At 50.8% G+C, this 22,358-nt stretch overlaps 15 non-coding genes across 15 annotated transcripts; all 15 read right to left on the reverse strand.

Annotated features, from left to right (window-relative positions):
* Positions 1–1,018: 1,018 nt before the first annotated feature.
* trnap-agg (transfer RNA proline (anticodon AGG)) lies at positions 1,019–1,090 on the reverse strand. The gene has a single exon. It is a non-coding gene; the product is annotated as a tRNA-Pro (tRNA).
* A 1,683-nt stretch (positions 1,091–2,773) lies between these two features.
* trnap-agg (transfer RNA proline (anticodon AGG)) lies at positions 2,774–2,845 on the reverse strand. The gene has a single exon. It is a non-coding gene; the product is annotated as a tRNA-Pro (tRNA).
* Positions 2,846–8,038: 5,193 nt separating this feature from the next.
* trnap-agg (transfer RNA proline (anticodon AGG)) lies at positions 8,039–8,110 on the reverse strand. The gene has a single exon. It is a non-coding gene; the product is annotated as a tRNA-Pro (tRNA).
* Positions 8,111–9,206: 1,096 nt separating this feature from the next.
* Positions 9,207–9,278, reverse strand: trnap-ugg (transfer RNA proline (anticodon UGG)). Its single transcript has one exon. It is a non-coding gene; the product is annotated as a tRNA-Pro (tRNA).
* A 1,686-nt stretch (positions 9,279–10,964) lies between these two features.
* Positions 10,965–11,036, reverse strand: trnap-ugg (transfer RNA proline (anticodon UGG)). The gene has a single exon. It is a non-coding gene; the product is annotated as a tRNA-Pro (tRNA).
* A 506-nt stretch (positions 11,037–11,542) lies between these two features.
* trnap-ugg (transfer RNA proline (anticodon UGG)) lies at positions 11,543–11,614 on the reverse strand. Its single transcript has one exon. It is a non-coding gene; the product is annotated as a tRNA-Pro (tRNA).
* A 1,099-nt stretch (positions 11,615–12,713) lies between these two features.
* trnap-ugg (transfer RNA proline (anticodon UGG)) lies at positions 12,714–12,785 on the reverse strand. The gene has a single exon. It is a non-coding gene; the product is annotated as a tRNA-Pro (tRNA).
* Positions 12,786–13,884: 1,099 nt separating this feature from the next.
* trnap-ugg (transfer RNA proline (anticodon UGG)) lies at positions 13,885–13,956 on the reverse strand. The gene has a single exon. It is a non-coding gene; the product is annotated as a tRNA-Pro (tRNA).
* Positions 13,957–15,055: 1,099 nt separating this feature from the next.
* On the reverse strand, positions 15,056–15,127 carry trnap-ugg (transfer RNA proline (anticodon UGG)). The gene has a single exon. It is a non-coding gene; the product is annotated as a tRNA-Pro (tRNA).
* Positions 15,128–15,633: 506 nt separating this feature from the next.
* Positions 15,634–15,705, reverse strand: trnap-ugg (transfer RNA proline (anticodon UGG)). Its single transcript has one exon. It is a non-coding gene; the product is annotated as a tRNA-Pro (tRNA).
* Positions 15,706–16,804: 1,099 nt separating this feature from the next.
* trnap-ugg (transfer RNA proline (anticodon UGG)) lies at positions 16,805–16,876 on the reverse strand. Its single transcript has one exon. It is a non-coding gene; the product is annotated as a tRNA-Pro (tRNA).
* Positions 16,877–17,382: 506 nt separating this feature from the next.
* trnap-ugg (transfer RNA proline (anticodon UGG)) lies at positions 17,383–17,454 on the reverse strand. Its single transcript has one exon. It is a non-coding gene; the product is annotated as a tRNA-Pro (tRNA).
* A 1,688-nt stretch (positions 17,455–19,142) lies between these two features.
* On the reverse strand, positions 19,143–19,214 carry trnap-ugg (transfer RNA proline (anticodon UGG)). The gene has a single exon. It is a non-coding gene; the product is annotated as a tRNA-Pro (tRNA).
* Positions 19,215–20,313: 1,099 nt separating this feature from the next.
* On the reverse strand, positions 20,314–20,385 carry trnap-ugg (transfer RNA proline (anticodon UGG)). The gene has a single exon. It is a non-coding gene; the product is annotated as a tRNA-Pro (tRNA).
* A 1,099-nt stretch (positions 20,386–21,484) lies between these two features.
* On the reverse strand, positions 21,485–21,556 carry trnap-ugg (transfer RNA proline (anticodon UGG)). The gene has a single exon. It is a non-coding gene; the product is annotated as a tRNA-Pro (tRNA).
* Positions 21,557–22,358: the final 802 nt, after the last annotated feature.

Below are 22,358 nucleotides of genomic sequence, written 5' to 3' on the forward strand. Positions count from 1 at the left end.
TGACTGATAGCATGGACTGTAGCGCTGACGTATCTTTCCAGAATGGTAACGCCATCCCCAGTGAGACAGCACTGAGAGCATGGTTCAGCAGGCCCGCAAACAACTGAAAAGAATGCCTCTCCTTTGGTGCAGCTCAGGAGTACACGTTCAGCAAAGGTCTCCATAACAAGCCGGCAAACCACATTTCGTCCTCCTCCTCCTCAACAACACACTACATGTCCTCCTCCTCCTCCTCAACAACAACAACAACAACAACGAACTTGTAAAAAACACATTTTCTTTAAAGAAAACAAAACACACAGATGACAGTCTGATTTCCCATCAGCTATACAGGCAACAGTATCTGAGGTCGATAGCCCTCCCTTGTGCAGAGGAGCCCAGAAGCCAGCCTTCAAGAGCAAACGAACAAACACTTCGGTGACTGCAAAGTGGGGCCAAGTGGGCTCGTCCTGGAGTTGAACCCAGGGCTTCTAACACCCTCAGCAAGAATCATACCCCTAGACCAACGAGCCAAGTTAACGGAGGGTGTCGCAGTTTCTGCTGGGCAAGCGCGTAACTGCTTTGGGGCAGACCGGGAGACCTACGCTCACTGACTGATAGCATGGACTGTAGCGCTGAAGTGTCTTTCCAGAACGGTAACCGTATCCCCAGTGAGACAGCACTGAGAGCATGGTTCAGCAGGCCCGCAAACAACTGAAAAGAATGCCTCTCCTTTGGTGCAGCTCAGGAGTACACGTTCAGCAAAGGTCTCCATAACAAGCCGGCAAACCACATTTCGTCCTCCTCCTCCTCAACAACACACTACATGTCCTCCTCCTCCTCAACAACAACAACGAACTTGTAAAATACACATTTTCTTTAAAGAAAACAAAACACACAGATGACAGTCTGATTTCCCATCAGCTACACAGCCAACAGTATCTGAGGTTGAAAGACCTCCCTGGTGCAGAGGAGCCCAGAAGCCAAGCATCGAGAGAGAACAAACGAATGCTTCAGAGAATGCAAAGCAGTGCCAAGCGGGCTCGTCCGGGAGTTGAACCCGGGACCTCTCGCACCCTAAGCGAGAATCATACCCCTAGACCAACGAGCCAAGTTAACGGAGCGTGTCGCAGTTTCTGCTGGGCAAGCGCGTAACTGCTTTGGGGCAGACCGGGAGACCTACGCTCACTGACTGATAGCATGGACTGTAGCGCTGACGTATCTTTCCAGAATGGTAACGCCATCCCCAGTGAGACAGCACTGAGAGCATGGTTCAGCAGGCCCGCAAACAACTGAAAAGAATGCCTCTCCTTTGGTGCAGCTCAGGAGTACACGTTCAGCAAAGGTCTCCATAACAAGCCGGCAAACCACATTTCGTCCTCCTCCTCCTCAACAACACACTACATGTCCTCCTCCTCCTCCTCAACAACAACAACAACAACAACGAACTTGTAAAAAACACATTTTCTTTAAAGAAAACAAAACACACAGATGACAGTCTGATTTCCCATCAGCTTTACAGGCAACAGTATCTGAGGTCGATAGCCCTCCCTTGTGCAGAGGAGCCCAGAAGCCAGCCTTCAAGAGCAAATGAACAAACACTTCGGTGACTGCAAAGTGGGGCCAAGTGGGCTCGTCCTGGAGTTGAACCCAGGGCCTCTCACACCCTCAGCAAGAATCATACCTCTAGACCAACGAGCCAAGTTAACGGAGGGTGTCGCAGTTTCTGCTGGGCAAGCGCGTAACTGCTTTGGGGCAGACCGGGAGACCTACGCTCACTGACTGATAGCATGGACTGTAGCGCTGACGTGTCTTTCCAGAATGGTAACGCCATCCCCAGTGAGACAGCACTGAGAGCATTGTTCAGCAGGCCCGCAAACAACTGAAAAGAATGCCTCTCCTTTGGTGCAGCTCAGGAGTACACGTTCAGCAAAGGTCTCCATAACAAGCCGGCAAACCACATTTCGTCCTCCTCCTCCTCAACAACACACTACATGTCCTCCTCCTCCTCCTCAACAACAACAACAACAACGAACTTGTAAAAAACACATTTTCTTTAAAGAAAACAAAACACACAGATGACAGTCTGATTTCCCATCAGCTTTACAGGCAACAGTATCTGAGGTCGATAGCCCTCCCTTGTGCAGATGAGCCCAGAAGCCAGCCTTCAAGAGCAAACAAACAAACACTTCAGTGACTGCAAAGTGGGGCCAAGTGGGCTCGTCCTGGAGTTGAACCCAGGGCCTCTCACACCCTCAGCAAGAATCATACCTCTAGACCAACGAGCCAAGTTAACGGAGGGTGTCGCAGTTTCTGCTGGGCAAGCGCGTAACTGCTTTGGGGCAGACCGGGAGACCTACGCTCACTGACTGATAGCATGGACTGTAGCGCTGACGTGTCTTTCCAGAATGGTAACGCCATCCCCAGTGAGACAGCACTGAGAGCATTGTTCAGCAGGCCCGCAAACAACTGAAAAGAATGCCTCTCCTTTGGTGCAGCTCAGGAGTACACGTTCAGCAAAGGTCTCCATAACAAGCCGGCAAACCACATTTCGTCCTCCTCCTCCTCAACAACACACTACATGTCCTCCTCCTCCTCAACAACAACAACGAACTTGTAAAATACACATTTTCTTTAAAGAAAACAAAACACACAGATGACAGTCTGATTTCCCATCAGCTACACAGCCAACAGTATCTGAGGTTGAAAGACCTCCCTGGTGCAGAGGAGCCCAGAAGCCAAGCATCGAGAGAGAACAAACGAATGCTTCAGAGAATGCAAAGCAGTGCCAAGCGGGCTCGTCCGGGAGTTGAACCCGGGACCTCTCGCACCCTAAGCGAGAATCATACCCCTAGACCAACGAGCCAAGTTAACGGAGCGTGTCGCAGTTTCTGCTGGGCAAGCGCGTAACTGCTTTGGGGCAGACCGGGAGACCTACGCTCACTGACTGATAGCATGGACTGTAGCGCTGACGTATCTTTCCAGAATGGTAACGCCATCCCCAGTGAGACAGCACTGAGAGCATGGTTCAGCAGGCCCGCAAACAACTGAAAAGAATGCCTCTCCTTTGGTGCAGCTCAGGAGTACACGTTCAGCAAAGGTCTCCATAACAAGCCGGCAAACCACATTTCGTCCTCCTCCTCCTCAACAACACACTACATGTCCTCCTCCTCCTCCTCAACAACAACAACAACAACAACGAACTTGTAAAAAACACATTTTCTTTAAAGAAAACAAAACACACAGATGACAGTCTGATTTCCCATCAGCTATACAGGCAACAGTATCTGAGGTCGATAGCCCTCCCTTGTGCAGAGGAGCCCAGAAGCCAGCCTTCAAGAGCAAACGAACAAACACTTCGGTGACTGCAAAGTGGGGCCAAGTGGGCTCGTCCTGGAGTTGAACCCAGGGCCTCTAACACCCTCAGCAAGAATCATACCCCTAGACCAACGAGCCAAGTTAACGGAGGGTTTCGCAGTTTCTGCTGGGCAAGCGCGTAACTGCTTTGGGGCAGACCGGGAGACCTACGCTCACTGACTGATAGCATGGACTGTAGCGCTGAAGTGTCTTTCCAGAACGGTAACCGTATCCCCAGTGAGACAGCACTGAGAGCATGGTTCAGCAGGCCCGCAAACAACTGAAAAGAATGCCTCTCCTTTGGTGCAGCTCAGGAGTACACGTTCAGCAAAGGTCTCCATAACAAGCCGGCAAACCACATTTCGTCCTCCTCCTCCTCAACAACACACTACATGTCCTCCTCCTCCTCCTCAACAACAACAACAACAACGAACTTGTAAAAAACACATTTTCTTTAAAGAAAACAAAACACACAGATGACAGTCTGATTTCCCATCAGCTTTACAGGCAACAGTATCTGAGGTCGATAGCCCTCCCTTGTGCAGAGGAGCCCAGAAGCCAGCCTTCAAGAGCAAACAAACAAACACTTCGGTGACTGCAAAGTGGGGCCAAGTGGGCTCGTCCTGGAGTTGAACCCAGGGCCTCTCACACCCTCAGCAAGAATCATACCCCTAGACCAACGAGCCAAGTTAACGGAGGGTGTCGCAGTTTCTGCTGGGCAAGCGCGTAACTGCTTTGGGGCAGACCGGGAGACCTACGCTCACTGACTGATAGCATGGACTGTAGCGCTGACGTGTCTTTCCAGAATGGTAACGCCATCCCCAGTGAGACAGCACTGAGAGCATGGTTCAGCAGGCCCGCAAACAACTGAAAAGAATGCCTCTCCTTTGGTGCAGCTCAGGAGTACACGTTCAGCAAAGGTCTCCATAACAAGCCGGCAAACCACATTTCGTCCTCCTCCTCCTCAACAACACACTACATGTCCTCCTCCTCCTCAACAACAACAACGAACTTGTAAAATACACATTTTCTTTAAAGAAAACAAAACACACAGATGACAGTCTGATTTCCCATCAGCTTTACAGGCAACAGTATCTGAGGTCGATAGCCCTCCCTTGTGCAGAGGAGCCCAGAAGCCAGCCTTCAAGAGCAAACGAACAAACACTTCGGTGACTGCAAAGTGGGGCCAAGTGGGCTCGTCCTGGAGTTGAACCCAGGGCGTCTCACACCCTCAGCAAGAATCATACCCCTAGACCAACGAGCCAAGTTAACGAAGGGTGTCGCAGTTTCTGCTGGGCAAGCGCGTAACTGCTTTGGGGCAGACCGGGAGACCTACGCTCACTGACTGATAGCATGGACTGTAGCGCTGACGTGTCTTTCCAGAATGGTAACGCCATCCCCAGTGAGACAGCACTGAGAGCATGGTTCAGCAGGCCCGCAAACAACTGAAAAGAATGCCTCTCCTTTGGTGCAGCTCAGGAGTACACGTTCAGCAAAGGTCTCCATAACAAGCCGGCAAACCACATTTCGTCCTCCTCCTCCTCAACAACACACTACATGTCCTCCTCCTCCTCAACAACAACAACGAACTTGTAAAATACACATTTTCTTTAAAGAAAACAAAACACACAGATGACAGTCTGATTTCCCATCAGCTACACAGCCAACAGTATCTGAGGTTGAAAGACCTCCCTGGTGCAGAGGAGCCCAGAAGCCAAGCATCGAGAGAGAACAAACGAATGCTTCAGAGAATGCAAAGCAGTGCCAAGCGGGCTCGTCCGGGAGTTGAACCCAGGATCTCTCGCACCCTAAGCGAGAATCTTACCCCTAGACCAACGAGCCAAGTTAACGGAGCGTGTCGCAGTTTCTGCTGGGCAAGCGCGTAACTGCTTTGGGGCAGACCGGGAGACCTACGCTCACTGACTGATAGCATGGACTGTAGCGCTGACGTATCTTTCCAGAATGGTAACGCCATCCCCAGTGAGACAGCACTGAGAGCATGGTTCAGCAGGCCCGCAAACAACTGAAAAGAATGCCTCTCCTTTGGTGCAGCTCAGGAGTACACGTTCAGCAAAGGTCTCCATAACAAGCCGGCAAACCACATTTCGTCCTCCTCCTCCTCAACAACACACTACATGTCCTCCTCCTCCTCCTCAACAACAACAACAACAACAACGAACTTGTAAAAAACACATTTTCTTTAAAGAAAACAAAACACACAGATGACAGTCTGATTTCCCATCAGCTATACAGGCAACAGTATCTGAGGTCGATAGCCCTCCCTTGTGCAGAGGAGCCCAGAAGCCAGCCTTCAAGAGCAAATGAACAAACACTTCGGTGACTGCAAAGTGGGGCCAAGTGGGCTCGTCCTGGAGTTGAACCCAGGGCCTCTAACACCCTCAGCAAGAATCATACCCCTAGACCAACGAGCCAAGTTAACGGAGGGTGTCGCAGTTTCTGCTGGGCAAGCGCGTAACTGCTTTGGGGCAGACCGGGAGACCTACGCTCACTGACTGATAGCATGGACTGTAGCGCTGAAGTGTCTTTCCAGAACGGTAACCGTATCCCCAGTGAGACAGCACTGAGAGCATGGTTCAGCAGGCCCGCAAACAACTGAAAAGAATGCCTCTCCTTTGGTGCAGCTCAGGAGTACACGTTCAGCAAAGGTCTCCATAACAAGCCGGCAAACCACATTTCGTCCTCCTCCTCCTCAACAACACACTACATGTCCTCCTCCTCCTCCTCAACAACAACAACAACAACAACGAACTTGTAAAAAACACATTTTCTTTAAAGAAAACAAAACACACAGATGACAGTCTGATTTCCCATCAGCTATACAGGCAACAGTATCTGAGGTCGATAGCCCTCCCTTGTGCAGAGGAGCCCAGAAGCCAGCCTTCAAGAGCAAATGAACAAACACTTCGGTGACTGCAAAGTGGGGCCAAGTGGGCTCGTCCTGGAGTTGAACCCAGGGCCTCTAACACCCTCAGCAAGAATCATACCCCTAGACCAACGAGCCAAGTTAACGGAGGGTGTCGCAGTTTCTGCTGGGCAAGCGCGTAACTGCTTTGGGGCAGACCGGGAGACCTACGCTCACTGACTGATAGCATGGACTGTAGCGCTGAAGTGTCTTTCCAGAACGGTAACCGTATCCCCAGTGAGACAGCACTGAGAGCATGGTTCAGCAGGCCCGCAAACAACTGAAAAGAATGCCTCTCCTTTGGTGCAGCTCAGGAGTACACGTTCAGCAAAGGTCTCCATAACAAGCCGGCAAACCACATTTCGTCCTCCTCCTCCTCAACAACACACTACATGTCCTCCTCCTCCTCCTCAACAACAACAACAACAACGAACTTGTAAAAAACACATTTTCTTTAAAGAAAACAAAACACACAGATGACAGTCTGATTTCCCATCAGCTATACGGGCAACAGTATCTGAGGTCGATAGCCCTCCCTTGTGCAGAGGAGCCCAGAAGCCAGCCTTCAAGAGCAAACGAACAAACACTTCGGTGACTGCAAAGTGGGGCCAAGTGGGCTCGTCCTGGAGTTGAACCCAGGGCCTCTCACACCCTCAGCAAGAATCATACCCCTAGACCAACGAGCCAAGTTAACGGAGGGTGTCGCAGTTTCTGCTGGGCAAGCGCGTAACTGCTTTGGGGCAGACCGGGAGACCTACGCTCACTGACTGATAGCATGGACTGTAGCGCTGAAGTGTCTTTCCAGAACGGTAACCGTATCCCCAGTGAGACAGCACTGAGAGCATGGTTCAGCAGGCCCGCAAACAACTGAAAAGAATGCCTCTCCTTTGGTGCAGCTCAGGAGTACACGTTCAGCAAAGGTCTCCATAACAAGCCGGCAAACCACATTTCGTCCTCCTCCTCCTCAACAACACACTACATGTCCTCCTCCTCCTCCTCAACAACAACAACAACAACGAACTTGTAAAAAACACATTTTCTTTAAAGAAAACAAAACACACAGATGACAGTCTGATTTCCCATCAGCTTTACAGGCAACAGTATCTGAGGTCGATAGCCCTCCCTTGTGCAGAGGAGCCCAGAAGCCAGCCTTCAAGAGCAAACGAACAAACACTTCGGTGACTGCAAAGTGGGGCCAAGTGGGCTCGTCCTGGAGTTGAACCCAGGGCCTCTCACACCCTCAGCAAGAATCATACCCCTAGACCAACGAGCCAAGTTAACGAAGGGTGTCGCAGTTTCTGCTGGGCAAGCGCGTAACTGCTTTGGGGCAGACCGGGAGACCTACGCTCACTGACTGATAGCATGGACTGTAGCGCTGATGTGTCTTTCCAGAATGGTAACGCCATCCCCAGTGAGACAGCACTGAGAGCATGGTTCAGCAGGCCCGCAAACAACTGAAAAGAATGCCTCTCCTTTGGTGCAGCTCAGGAGTACACGTTCAGCAAAGGTCTCCATAACAAGCCGGCAAACCACATTTCGTCCTCCTCCTCCTCAACAACACACTACATGTCCTCCTCCTCCTCAACAACAACAACGAACTTGTAAAATACACATTTTCTTTAAAGAAAACAAAACACACAGATGACAGTCTGATTTCCCATCAGCTTTACAGGCAACAGTATCTGAGGTTGAAAGACCTCCCTGGTGCAGAGGAACCCAGAAGCCAAGCATCGAGAGAGAACAAACGAATGCTTCAGAGAATGCAAAGCAGTGCCAAGCGGGCTCGTCCGGGAGTTGAACCCGGGACCTCTCGCACCCTAAGCGAGAATCATACCCCTAGACCAACGAGCCAAGTTAACGGAGCGTGTCGCAGTTTCTGCTGGGCAAGCGCGTAACTGCTTTGGGGCAGACCGGGAGACCTACGCTCACTGACTGATAGCATGGACTGTAGCGCTGACGTATCTTTCCAGAATGGTAACGCCATCCCCAGTGAGACAGCACTGAGAGCATGGTTCAGCAGGCCCGCAAACAACTGAAAAGAATGCCTCTCCTTTGGTGCAGCTCAGGAGTACACGTTCAGCAAAGGTCTCCATAACAAGCCGGCAAACCACATTTCGTCCTCCTCCTCCTCAACAACACACTACATGTCCTCCTCCTCCTCCTCAACAACAACAACAACAACAACGAACTTGTAAAAAACACATTTTCTTTAAAGAAAACAAAACACACAGATGACAGTCTGATTTCCCATCAGCTATACAGGCAACAGTATCTGAGGTCGATAGCCCTCCCTTGTGCAGAGGAGCCCAGAAGCCAGCCTTCAAGAGCAAACGAACAAACACTTCGGTGACTGCAAAGTGGGGCCAAGTGGGCTCGTCCTGGAGTTGAACCCAGGGCCTCTAACACCCTCAGCAAGAATCATACCCCTAGACCAACGAGCCAAGTTAACGGAGGGTGTCGCAGTTTCTGCTGGGCAAGCGCGTAACTGCTTTGGGGCAGACCGGGAGACCTACGCTCACTGACTGATAGCATGGACTGTAGCGCTGAAGTGTCTTTCCAGAACGGTAACCGTATCCCCAGTGAGACAGCACTGAGAGCATGGTTCAGCAGGCCCGCAAACAACTGAAAAGAATGCCTCTCCTTTGGTGCAGCTCAGGAGTACACGTTCAGCAAAGGTCTCCATAACAAGCCGGCAAACCACATTTCGTCCTCCTCCTCCTCAACAACACACTACATGTCCTCCTCCTCCTCAACAACAACAACGAACTTGTAAAATACACATTTTCTTTAAAGAAAACAAAACACACAGATGACAGTCTGATTTCCCATCAGCTACACAGCCAACAGTATCTGAGGTTGAAAGACCTCCCTGGTGCAGAGGAGCCCAGAAGCCAAGCATCGAGAGAGAACAAACGAATGCTTCAGAGAATGCAAAGCAGGGCCAAGCGGGCTCGTCCGGGAGTTGAACCTGGGACCTCTCGCACCCAAAGCGAGAATCATACCCCTAGACCAACGAGCCAAGTTATCTGACAGTGTCACAGTTTCTGCTGGGCAAGCGCGTAACTGCTTTGGGGCAGACCGGGAGACCTACGCTCACTGACTGATAGCATGGACTGTAGCGCTGACGTGTCTTTCCAGAATGGTAACGCCATCCCCAGTGAGACAGCACTGAGAGCATGGTTCAGCAGGCCCGCAAACAACTGAAAAGAATGCCTCTCCTTTGGTGCAGCTCAGGAGTACACGTTCAGCAAAGGTCTCCATAACAAGCCGGCAAACCACATTTCGTCCTCCTCCTCCTCAACAACACACTACATGTCCTCCACCTCCTCCTCAACAACAACAACAACAACAACAACGAACTTGTAAAAAACACATTTTCTTTAAAGAAAACAAAACACACAGATGACAGTCTGATTTCCCATCAGCTATACGGGCAACAGTATCTGAGGTCGATAGCCCTCCCTTGTGCAGAGGAGCCCAGAAGCCAGCCTTCAAGAGCAAACGAACAAACACTTCAGTGACTGCAAAGTGGGGCCAAGTGGGCTCGTCCTGGAGTTGAACCCAGGGCCTCTCACACCCTCAGCAAGAATCATACCCCTAGACCAACGAGCCAAGTTAACGGAGGGTGTCGCAGTTTCTGCTGGGCAAGCGCGTAACTGCTTTGGGGCAGACCGGGAGACCTACGCTCACTGACTGATAGCATGGACTGTAGCGCTGAAGTGTCTTTCCAGAACGGTAACCGTATCCCCAGTGAGACAGCACTGAGAGCATGGTTCAGCAGGCCCGCAAACAACTGAAAAGAATGCCTCTCCTTTGGTGCAGCTCAGGAGTACACGTTCAGCAAAGGTCTCCATAACAAGCCGGCAAACCACATTTCGTCCTCCTCCTCCTCAACAACACACTACATGTCCTCCTCCTCCTCCTCAACAACAACAACAACAACGAACTTGTAAAAAACACATTTTCTTTAAAGAAAACAAAACACACAGATGACAGTCTGATTTCCCATCAGCTTTACAGGCAACAGTATCTGAGGTCGATAGCCCTCCCTTGTGCAGAGGAGCCCAGAAGCCAGCCTTCAAGAGCAAATGAACAAACACTTCGGTGACTGCAAAGTGGGGCCAAGTGGGCTCGTCCTGGAGTTGAACCCAGGGCCTCTCACACCCTCAGCAAGAATCATACCTCTAGACCAACGAGCCAAGTTAACGGAGGGTGTCGCAGTTTCTGCTGGGCAAGCGCGTAACTGCTTTGGGGCAGACCGGGAGACCTACGCTCACTGACTGATAGCATGGACTGTAGCGCTGACGTGTCTTTCCAGAATGGTAACGCCATCCCCAGTGAGACAGCACTGAGAGCATTGTTCAGCAGGCCCGCAAACAACTGAAAAGAATGCCTCTCCTTTGGTGCAGCTCAGGAGTACACGTTCAGCAAAGGTCTCCATAACAAGCCGGCAAACCACATTTCGTCCTCCTCCTCCTCAACAACACACTACATGTCCTCCTCCTCCTCAACAACAACAACGAACTTGTAAAATACACATTTTCTTTAAAGAAAACAAAACACACAGATGACAGTCTGATTTCCAATCAGCTACACAGCCAACAGTATCTGAGGTTGAAAGACCTCCCTGGTGCAGAGGAGCCCAGAAGCCAAGCATCGACAGAGAACAAACGAATGCTTCAGATAATGCAAAGCAGGGCCAAGCGGGCTCGTCCGGGAGTTGAACCCGGGACATCTCACACCCAAAGCGAGAATCATACCCCTAGACCAACGAGCCAAGTTATCTGACAATTTCACAGTTTCTGCTGGGCAAGCGCGTAACTGCTTTGGGGCAGACCGGGAGACCTACGCTCACTGACTGATAGCATGGACTGTAGCGCTGACGTGTCTTTCCAGAATGGTAACGCCATCCCCAGTGAGACAGCACTGAGAGCATTGTTCAGCAGGCCCGCAAACAACTGAAAAGAATGCCTCTCCTTTGGTGCAGCTCAGGAGTACACGTTCAGCAAAGGTCTCCATAACAAGCCGGCAAACCACATTTCGTCCTCCTCCTCCTCAACAACACACTACATGTCCTCCTCCTCCTCAACAACAACAACGAACTTGTAAAATACACATTTTCTTTAAAGAAAACAAAACACACAGATGACAGTCTGATTTCCCATCAGCTACACAGCCAACAGTATCTGAGGTTGAAAGACCTCCCTGGTGCAGAGGAGCCCAGAAGCCAAGCATCGACAGAGAACAAACGAATGCTTCAGATAATGCAAAGCAGGGCCAAGCGGGCTCGTCCGGGAGTTGAACCCGGGACCTCTCACACCCAAAGCGAGAATCATACCCCTAGACCAACGAGCCAAGTTATCTGACAGTTTCACAGTTTCTGCTGGGCAAGCGCGTAACTGCTTTGGGGCAGACCGGGAGACCTACGCTCACTGACTGATAGCATGGACTGTAGCGCTGACGTGTCTTTCCAGAATGGTAACGCCATCCCCAGTGAGACAGCACTGAGAGCATGGTTCAGCAGGCCCGCAAACAACTGAAAAGAATGCCTCTCCTTTGGTGCAGCTCAGGAGTACACGTTCAGCAAAGGTCTCCATAACAAGCCGGCAAACCACATTTCGTCCTCCTCCTCCTCAACAACACACTACATGTCCTCCACCTCCTCCTCAACAACAACAACAACAACAACAACGAACTTGTAAAAAACACATTTTCTTTAAAGAAAACAAAACACACAGATGACAGTCTGATTTCCCATCAGCTATACGGGCAACAGTATCTGAGGTCGATAGCCCTCCCTTGTGCAGAGGAGCCCAGAAGCCAGCCTTCAAGAGCAAACGAACAAACACTTCGGTGACTGCAAAGTGGGGCCAAGTGGGCTCGTCCTGGAGTTGAACCCAGGGCCTCTTACACCCTCAGCAAGAATCATACCCCTAGACCAACGAGCCAAGTTAACGGAGGGTGTCGCAGTTTCTGCTGGGCAAGCGCGTAACTGCTTTGGGGCAGACCGGGAGACCTACGCTCACTGACTGATAGCATGGACTGTAGCGCTGAAGTGTCTTTCCAGAACGGTAACCGTATCCCCAGTGAGACAGCACTGAGAGCATGGTTCAGCAGGCCCGCAAACAACTGAAAAGAATGCCTCTCCTTTGGTGCAGCTCAGGAGTACACGTTCAGCAAAGGTCTCCATAACAAGCCGGCAAACCACATTTCGTCCTCCTCCTCCTCAACAACACACTACATGTCCTCCTCCTCCTCAACAACAACAACGAACTTGTAAAATACACATTTTCTTTAAAGAAAACAAAACACACAGATGACAGTCTGATTTCCCATCAGCTTTACAGGCAACAGTATCTGAGGTTGAAAGACCTCCCTGGTGCAGAGGAGCCCAGAAGCCAAGCATCGAGAGAGAACAAACGAATGCTTCAGAGAATGCAAAGCAGGGCCAAGCGGGCTCGTCCGGGAGTTGAACCCGGGACCTCTCGCACCCAAAGCGAGAATCATACCCCTAGACCAACGAGCCAAGTTATCTGACAGTGTCACAGTTTCTGCTGGGCAAGCGCGTAACTGCTTTGGGGCAGACCGGGAGACCTACGCTCACTGACTGATAGCATGGACTGTAGCGCTGACGTGTCTTTCCAGAATGGTAACGCCATCCCCAGTGAGACAGCACTGAGAGCATGGTTCAGCAGGCCCGCAAACAACTGAAAAGAATGCCTCTCCTTTGGTGCAGCTCAGGAGTACACGTTCAGCAAAGGTCTCCATAACAAGCCGGCAAACCACATTTCGTCCTCCTCCTCCTCAACAACACACTACATGTCCTCCACCTCCTCCTCAACAACAACAACAACAACAACAACGAACTTGTAAAAAACACATTTTCTTTAAAGAAAACAAAACACACAGATGACAGTCTGATTTCCCATCAGCTATACGGGCAACAGTATCTGAGGTCGATAGCCCTCCCTTGTGCAGAGGAGCCCAGAAGCCAGCCTTCAAGAGCAAACGAACAAACACTTCGGTGACTGCAAAGTGGGGCCAAGTGGGCTCGTCCTGGAGTTGAACCCAGGGCCTCTTAGACCCTCAGCAAGAATCATACCGCTAGACCAACGAGCCAAGTTAACGGAGGGTGTCGCAGTTTCTGCTGGGCAAGCGCGTAACTGCTTTGGGGCAGACCGGGAGACCTACGCTCACTGACTGATAGCATGGACTGTAGCGCTGAAGTGTCTTTCCAGAACGGTAACTGTATCCCCAGTGAGACAGCACTGAGAGCATGGTTCAGCAGGCCCGCAAACAACTGAAAAGAATGCCTCTCCTTTGGTGCAGCTCAGGAGTACACGTTCAGCAAAGGTCTCCATAACAAGCCGGCAAACCACATTTCGTCCTCCTCCTCCTCAACAACACACTACATGTCCTCCTCCTCCTCAACAACAACAACGAACTTGTAAAATACACATTTTCTTTAAAGAAAACAAAACACACAGATGACAGTCTGATTTCCCATCAGCTACACAGCCAACAGTATCTGAGGTTGAAAGACCTCCCTGGTGCAGAGGAGCCCAGAAGCCAAGCATCGAGAGAGAACAAACGAATGCTTCAGAGAATGCAAAGCAGGGCCAAGCGGGCTCGTCCGGGAGTTGAACCCGGGACCTCTCGCACCCAAAGCGAGAATCATACCCCTAGACCAACGAGCCAAGTTATCTTACAGTGTCACAGTTTCTGCTGGGCAAGCGCGTAACTGCTTTGGGGCAGACCGGGAGACCTACGCTCACTGACTGATAGCATGGACTGTAGCGCTGACGTGTCTTTCCAGAATGGTAACGCCATCCCCAGTGAGACAGCACTGAGAGCATGGTTCAGCAGGCCCGCAAACAACTGAAAAGAATGCCTCTCCTTTGGTGCAGCTCAGGAGTACACGTTCAGCAAAGGTCTCCATAACAAGCCGGCAAACCACATTTCGTCCTCCTCCTCCTCAACAACACACTACATGTCCTCCACCTCCTCCTCAACAACAACAACAACAACAACAACGAACTTGTAAAAAACACATTTTCTTTAAAGAAAACAAAACACACAGATGACAGTCTGATTTCCCATCAGCTATACGGGCAACAGTATCTGAGGTCGATAGCCCTCCCTTGTGCAGAGGAGCCCAGAAGCCAGCCTTCAAGAGCAAACGAACAAACACTTCGGTGACTGCAAAGTGGGGCCAAGTGGGCTCGTCCTGGAGTTGAACCCAGGGCCTCTTAGACCCTCAGCAAGAATCATACCGCTAGACCAACGAGCCAAGTTAACGGAGGGTGTCGCAGTTTCTGCTGGGCAAGCGCGTAACTGCTTTGGGGCAGACCGGGAGACCTACGCTCACTGACTGATAGCATGGACTGTAGCGCTGAAGTGTCTTTCCAGAACGGTAACCGTATCCCCAGTGAGACAGCACTGAGAGCATGGTTCAGCAGGCCCGCAAACAACTGAAAAGAATGCCTCTCCTTTGGTGCAGCTCAGGAGTACACGTTCAGCAAAGGTCTCCATAACAAGCCGGCAAACCACATTTCGTCCTCCTCCTCCTCAACAACACACTACATGTCCTCCTCCTCCTCAACAACAACAACGAACTTGTAAAATACACATTTTCTTTAAAGAAAACAAAACACACAGATGACAGTCTGATTTCCCATCAGCTTTACAGGCAACAGTATCTGAGGTTGAAAGACCTCCCTGGTGCAGAGGAGCCCAGAAGCCAAGCATCGAGAGAGAACAAACGAATGCTTCAGAGAATGCAAAGCAGGGCCAAGCGGGCTCGTCCGGGAGTTGAACCCGGGACCTCTCGCACCCAAAGCGAGAATCATACCCCTAGACCAACGAGCCAAGTTATCTGACAGTGTCACAGTTTCTGCTGGGCAAGCGCGTAACTGCTTTGGGGCAGACCGGGAGACCTACGCTCACTGACTGATAGCATGGACTGTAGCGCTGACGTGTCTTTCCAGAATGGTAACGCCATCCCCAGTGAGACAGCACTGAGAGCATGGTTCAGCAGGCCCGCAAACAACTGAAAAGAATGCCTCTCCTTTGGTGCAGCTCAGGAGTACACGTTCAGCAAAGGTCTCCATAACAAGCCGGCAAACCACATTTCGTCCTCCTCCTCCTCAACAACACACTACATGTCCTCCTCCTCCTCAACAACAACAACGAACTTGTAAAATACACATTTTCTTTAAAGAAAACAAAACACACAGATGACAGTCTGATTTCCCATCAGCTTTACAGGCAACAGTATCTGAGGTTGAAAGACCTCCCTTGTGCAGAGGAGCCCAGAAGCCAAGCATCGAGAGAGAACAAACGAATGCTTCAGAGAATGCAAAGCAGGGCCAAGCGGGCTCGTCCAGGAGTTGAACCCGGGACCTCTCGCACCCAAAGCGAGAATCATACCCCTAGACCAACGAGCCAAGTTATCTGACAGTGTCACAGTTTCTGCTGGGCAAGCGCGTAACTGCTTTGGGGCAGACCGGGAGACCTACGCTCACTGACTGATAGCATGGACTGTAGCGCTGACGTGTCTTTCCAGAATGGTAACGCCATCCCCAGTGAGACAGCACTGAGAGCATGGTTCAGCAGGCCCGCAAACAACTGAAAAGAATGCCTCTCCTTTGGTGCAGCTCAGGAGTACACGTTCAGCAAAGGTCTCCATAACAAGCCGGCAAACCACATTTCGTCCTCCTCCTCCTCAACAACACACTACATGTCCTCCACCTCCTCCTCAACAACAACAACAACAACAACAACGAACTTGTAAAAAACACATTTTCTTTAAAGAAAACAAAACACACAGATGACAGTCTGATTTCCCATCAGCTATACGGGCAACAGTATCTGAGGTCGATAGCCCTCCCTTGTGCAGAGGAGCCCAGAAGCCAGCCTTCAAGAGCAAACGAACAAACACTTCGGTGACTGCAAAGTGGGGCCAAGTGGGCTGGTCCTGGAGTTGAACCCAGGGCCTCTTAGACCCTCAGCAAGAATCATACCGCTAGACCAACGAGCCAAGTTAACGGAGGGTGTCGCAGTTTCTGCTGGGCAAGCGCGTAACTGCTTTGGGGCAGACCGGGAGACCTACGCTCACTGACTGATAGCATGGACTGTAGCGCTGAAGTGTCTTTCCAGAACGGTAACCGTATCCCCAGTGAGACAGCACTGAGAGCATGGTTCAGCAGGCCCGCAAACAACTGAAAAGAATGCCTCTCCTTTGGTGCAGCTCAGGAGTACACGTTCAGCAAAGGTCTCCATAACAAGCCGGCAAACCACATTTCGTCCTCCTCCTCCTCAACAACACACTACATGTCCTCCTCCTCCTCAACAACAACAACGAACTTGTAAAATACACATTTTCTTTAAAGAAAACAAAACACACAGATGACAGTCTGATTTCCCATCAGCTTTACAGGCAACAGTATCTGAGGTTGAAAGACCTCCCTGGTGCAGAGGAGCCCAGAAGCCAAGCATCGAGAGAGAACAAACGAATGCTTCAGAGAATGCAAAGCAGGGCCAAGCGGGCTCGTCCGGGAGTTGAACCCGGGACCTCTCGCACCCAAAGCGAGAATCATACCCCTAGACCAACGAGCCAAGTTATCTGACAGTGTCACAGTTTCTGCTGGGCAAGCGCGTAACTGCTTTGGGGCAGACCGGGAGACCTACGCTCACTGACTGATAGCATGGACTGTAGCGCTGACGTGTCTTTCCAGAATGGTAACGCCATCCCCAGTGAGACAGCACTGAGAGCATGGTTCAGCAGGCCCGCAAACAACTGAAAAGAATGCCTCTCCTTTGGTGCAGCTCAGGAGTACACGTTCAGCAAAGGTCTCCATAACAAGCCGGCAAACCACATTTCGTCCTCCTCCTCCTCAACAACACACTACATGTCCTCCTCCTCCTCAACAACAACAACGAACTTGTAAAATACACATTTTCTTTAAAGAAAACAAAACACACAGATGACAGTCTGATTTCCCATCAGCTTTACAGGCAACAGTATCTGAGGTTGAAAGACCTCCCTTGTGCAGAGGAGCCCAGAAGCCAAGCATCGAGAGAGAACAAACGAATGCTTCAGAGAATGCAAAGCAGGGCCAAGCGGGCTCGTCCAGGAGTTGAACCCGGGACCTCTCGCACCCAAAGCGAGAATCATACCCCTAGACCAACGAGCCAAGTTATCTGACAGTGTCACAGTTTCTGCTGGGCAAGCGCGTAACTGCTTTGGGGCAGACCGGGAGACCTACGCTCACTGACTGATAGCATGGACTGTAGCGCTGACGTGTCTTTCCAGAATGGTAACGCCATCCCCAGTGAGACAGCACTGAGAGCATGGTTCAGCAGGCCCGCAAACAACTGAAAAGAATGCCTCTCCTTTGGTGCAGCTCAGGAGTACACGTTCAGCAAAGGTCTCCATAACAAGCCGGCAAACCACATTTCGTCCTCCTCCTCCTCAACAACACACTACATGTCCTCCACCTCCTCCTCAACAACAACAACAACAACAACAACGAACTTGTAAAAAACACATTTTCTTTAAAGAAAACAAAACACACAGATGACAGTCTGATTTCCCATCAGCTATACGGGCAACAGTATCTGAGGTCGATAGCCCTCCCTTGTGCAGAGGAGCCCAGAAGCCAGCCTTCAAGAGCAAACGAACAAACACTTCGGTGACTGCAAAGTGGGGCCAAGTGGGCTCGTCCTGGAGTTGAACCCAGGGCCTCTTACACCCTCAGCAAGAATCATACCCCTAGACCAACGAGCCAAGTTAACGGAGGGTGTCGCAGTTTCTGCTGGGCAAGCGCGTAACTGCTTTGGGGCAGACCGGGAGACCTACGCTCACTGACTGATAGCATGGACTGTAGCGCTGACGTGTCTTTCCAGAATGGTACGCCATCCCCAGTGAGACAGCACTGAGAGCATGGTTCAGCAGGCCCGCAAACAACTGAAAAGAATGCCTCTCCTTTGGTGCAGCTCAGGAGTACACGTTCAGCAAAGGTCTCCATAACAAGCCGGCAAACCACATTTCGTCCTCCTCCTCCTCAACAACACACTACATGTCCTCCACCTCCTCCTCAACAACAACAACAACAACAACGAACTTGTAAAAAACACATTTTCTTTAAAGAAAACAAAACACACAGATGACAGTCTGATTTCCCATCAGCTATACGGGCAACAGTATCTGAGGTCGATAGCCCTCCCTTGTGCAGAGGAGCCCAGAAGCCAGCCTTCAAGAGCAAACGAACAAACACTTCGGTGACTGCAAAGTGGGGCCAAGTGGGCTCGTCCTGGAGTTGAACCCAGGGCCTCTTACACCCTCAGCAAGAATCATACCCCTAGACCAACGAGCCAAGTTAACGGAGGGTGTCGCAGTTTCTGCTGGGCAAGCGCGTAACTGCTTTGGGGCAGACCGGGAGACCTACGCTCACTGACTGATAGCATGGACTGTAGCGCTGAAGTGTCTTTCCAGAACGGTAACCGTATCCCCAGTGAGACAGCACTGAGAGCATGGTTCAGCAGGCCCGCAAACAACTGAAAAGAATGCCTCTCCTTTGGTGCAGCTCAGGAGTACACGTTCAGCAAAGGTCTCCATAACAAGCCGGCAAACCACATTTCGTCCTCCTCCTCCTCAACAACACACTACATGTCCTCCTCCTCCTCAACAACAACAACGAACTTGTAAAATACACATTTTCTTTAAAGAAAACAAAACACACAGATGACAGTCTGATTTCCCATCAGCTTTACAGGCAACAGTATCTGAGGTTGAAAGACCTCCCTGGTGCAGAGGAGCCCAGAAGCCAAGCATCGAGAGAGAACAAACGAATGCTTCAGAGAATGCAAAGCAGGGCCAAGCGGGCTCGTCCAGGAGTTGAACCCGGGACCTCTCGCACCCAAAGCGAGAATCATACCCCTAGACCAACGAGCCAAGTTATCTGACAGTGTCACAGTTTCTGCTGGGCAAGCGCGTAACTGCTTTGGGGCAGACCGGGAGACCTACGCTCACTGACTGATAGCATGGACTGTAGCGCTGACGTGTCTTTCCAGAATGGTAACGCCATCCCCAGTGAGACAGCACTGAGAGCATGGTTCAGCAGGCCCGCAAACAACTGAAAAGAATGCCTCTCCTTTGGTGCAGCTCAGGAGTACACGTTCAGCAAAGGTCTCCATAACAAGCCGGCAAACCACATTTCGTCCTCCTCCTCCTCAACAACACACTACATGTCCTCCACCTCCTCCTCAACAACAACAACAACAACAACAACGAACTTGTAAAAAACACATTTTCTTTAAAGAAAACAAAACACACAGATGACAGTCTGATTTCCCATCAGCTATACGGGCAACAGTATCTGAGGTCGATAGCCCTCCCTTGTGCAGAGGAGCCCAGAAGCCAGCCTTCAAGAGCAAACGAACAAACACTTCGGTGACTGCAAAGTGGGGCCAAGTGGGCTCGTCCTGGAGTTGAACCCAGGGCCTCTTACACCCTCAGCAAGAATCATACCCCTAGACCAACGAGCCAAGTTAACGGAGGGTGTCGCAGTTTCTGCTGGGCAAGCGCGTAACTGCTTTGGGGCAGACCGGGAGACCTACGCTCACTGACTGATAGCATGGACTGTAGCGCTGAAGTGTCTTTCCAGAACGGTAACCGTATCCCCAGTGAGACAGCACTGAGAGCATGGTTCAGCAGGCCCGCAAACAACTGAAAAGAATGCCTCTCCTTTGGTGCAGCTCAGGAGTACACGTTCAGCAAAGGTCTCCATAACAAGCCGGCAAACCACATTTCGTCCTCCTCCTCCTCAACAACACACTACATGTCCTCCTCCTCCTCAACAACAACAACGAACTTGTAAAATACACATTTTCTTTAAAGAAAACAAAACACACAGATGACAGTCTGATTTCCCATCAGCTTTACAGGCAACAGTATCTGAGGTTGAAAGACCTCCCTGGTGCAGAGGAGCCCAGAAGCCAAGCATCGAGAGAGAACAAACGAATGCTTCAGAGAATGCAAAGCAGGGCCAAGCGGGCTCGTCCAGGAGTTGAACCCGGGACCTCTCGCACCCAAAGCGAGAATCATACCCCTAGACCAACGAGCCAAGTTATCTGACAGTGTCACAGTTTCTGCTGGGCAAGCGCGTAACTGCTTTGGGGCAGACCGGGAGACCTACGCTCACTGACTGATAGCATGGACTGTAGCGCTGACGTGTCTTTCCAGAATGGTAACGCCATCCCCAGTGAGACAGCACTGAGAGCATGGTTCAGCAGGCCCGCAAACAACTGAAAAGAATGCCTCTCCTTTGGTGCAGCTCAGGAGTACACGTTCAGCAAAGGTCTCCATAACAAGCCGGCAAACCACATTTCGTCCTCCTCCTCCTCAACAACACACTACATGTCCTCCACCTCCTCCTCAACAACAACAACAACAACAACAACGAACTTGTAAAAAACACATTTTCTTTAAAGAAAACAAAACACACAGATGACAGTCTGATTTCCCATCAGCTATACGGGCAACAGTATCTGAGGTCGATAGCCCTCCCTTGTGCAGAGGAGCCCAGAAGCCAGCCTTCAAGAGCAAACGAACAAACACTTCGGTGACTGCAAAGTGGGGCCAAGTGGGCTCGTCCTGGAGTTGAACCCAGGGCCTCTTACACCCTCAGCAAGAATCATACCCCTAGACCAACGAGCCAAGTTAACGGAGGGTGTCGCAGTTTCTGCTGGGCAAGCGCGTAACTGCTTTGGGGCAGACCGGGAGACCTACGCTCACTGACTGATAGCATGGACTGTAGCGCTGAAGTGTCTTTCCAGAACGGTAACCGTATCCCCAGTGAGACAGCACTGAGAGCATGGTTCAGCAGGCCCGCAAACAACTGAAAAGAATGCCTCTCCTTTGGTGCAGCTCAGGAGTACACGTTCAGCAAAGGTCTCCATAACAAGCCGGCAAACCACATTTCGTCCTCCTCCTCCTCAACAACACACTACATGTCCTCCTCCTCCTCAACAACAACAACGAACTTGTAAAATACACATTTTCTTTAAAGAAAACAAAACACACAGATGACAGTCTGATTTCCCATCAGCTTTACAGGCAACAGTATCTGAGGTTGAAAGACCTCCCTGGTGCAGAGGAGCCCAGAAGCCAAGCATCGAGAGAGAACAAACGAATGCTTCAGAGAATGCAAAGCAGGGCCAAGCGGGCTCGTCCAGGAGTTGAACCCGGGACCTCTCGCACCCAAAGCGAGAATCATACCCCTAGACCAACGAGCCAAGTTATCTGACAGTGTCACAGTTTCTGCTGGGCAAGCGCGTAACTGCTTTGGGGCAGACCGGGAGACCTACGCTCACTGACTGATAGCTTGGACTGTAGCGCTGACGTGTCTTTCCAGAATGGTAACGCCATCCCCAGTGAGACAGCACTGAGAGCATGGTTCAGCAGGCCCGCAAACAACTGAAAAGAATGCCTCTCCTTTGGTGCAGCTCAGGAGTACACGTTCAGCAAAGGTCTCCATAACAAGCCGGCAAACCACATTTCGTCCTCCTCCTCCTCAACAACACACTACATGTCCTCCACCTCCTCCTCAACAACAACAACAACAACAACAACGAACTTGTAAAAAACACATTTTCTTTAAAGAAAACAAAACACACAGATGACAGTCTGATTTCCCATCAGCTATACGGGCAACAGTATCTGAGGTCGATAGCCCTCCCTTGTGCAGAGAAGCCCAGAAGCCAGCCTTCAAGAGCAAACGAACAAACACTTCGGTGACTGCAAAGTGGGGCCAAGTGGGCTCGTCCTGGAGTTGAACCCAGGGCCTCTTACACCCTCAGCAAGAATCATACCCCTAGACCAACGAGCCAAGTTAACGGAGGGTGTCGCAGTTTCTGCTGGGCAAGCGCGTAACTGCTTTGGGGCAGACCGGGAGACCTACGCTCACTGACTGATAGCATGGACTGTAGCGCTGAAGTGTCTTTCCAGAACGGTAACCGTATCCCCAGTGAGACAGCACTGAGAGCATGGTTCAGCAGGCCCGCAAACAACTGAAAAGAATGCCTCTCCTTTGGTGCA

This window comes from Amia ocellicauda, chromosome 2 (assembly GCF_036373705.1).
Source record: "Amia ocellicauda isolate fAmiCal2 chromosome 2, fAmiCal2.hap1, whole genome shotgun sequence".
Taxonomy (NCBI): Eukaryota; Metazoa; Chordata; class Actinopteri; order Amiiformes; family Amiidae; genus Amia; species Amia ocellicauda.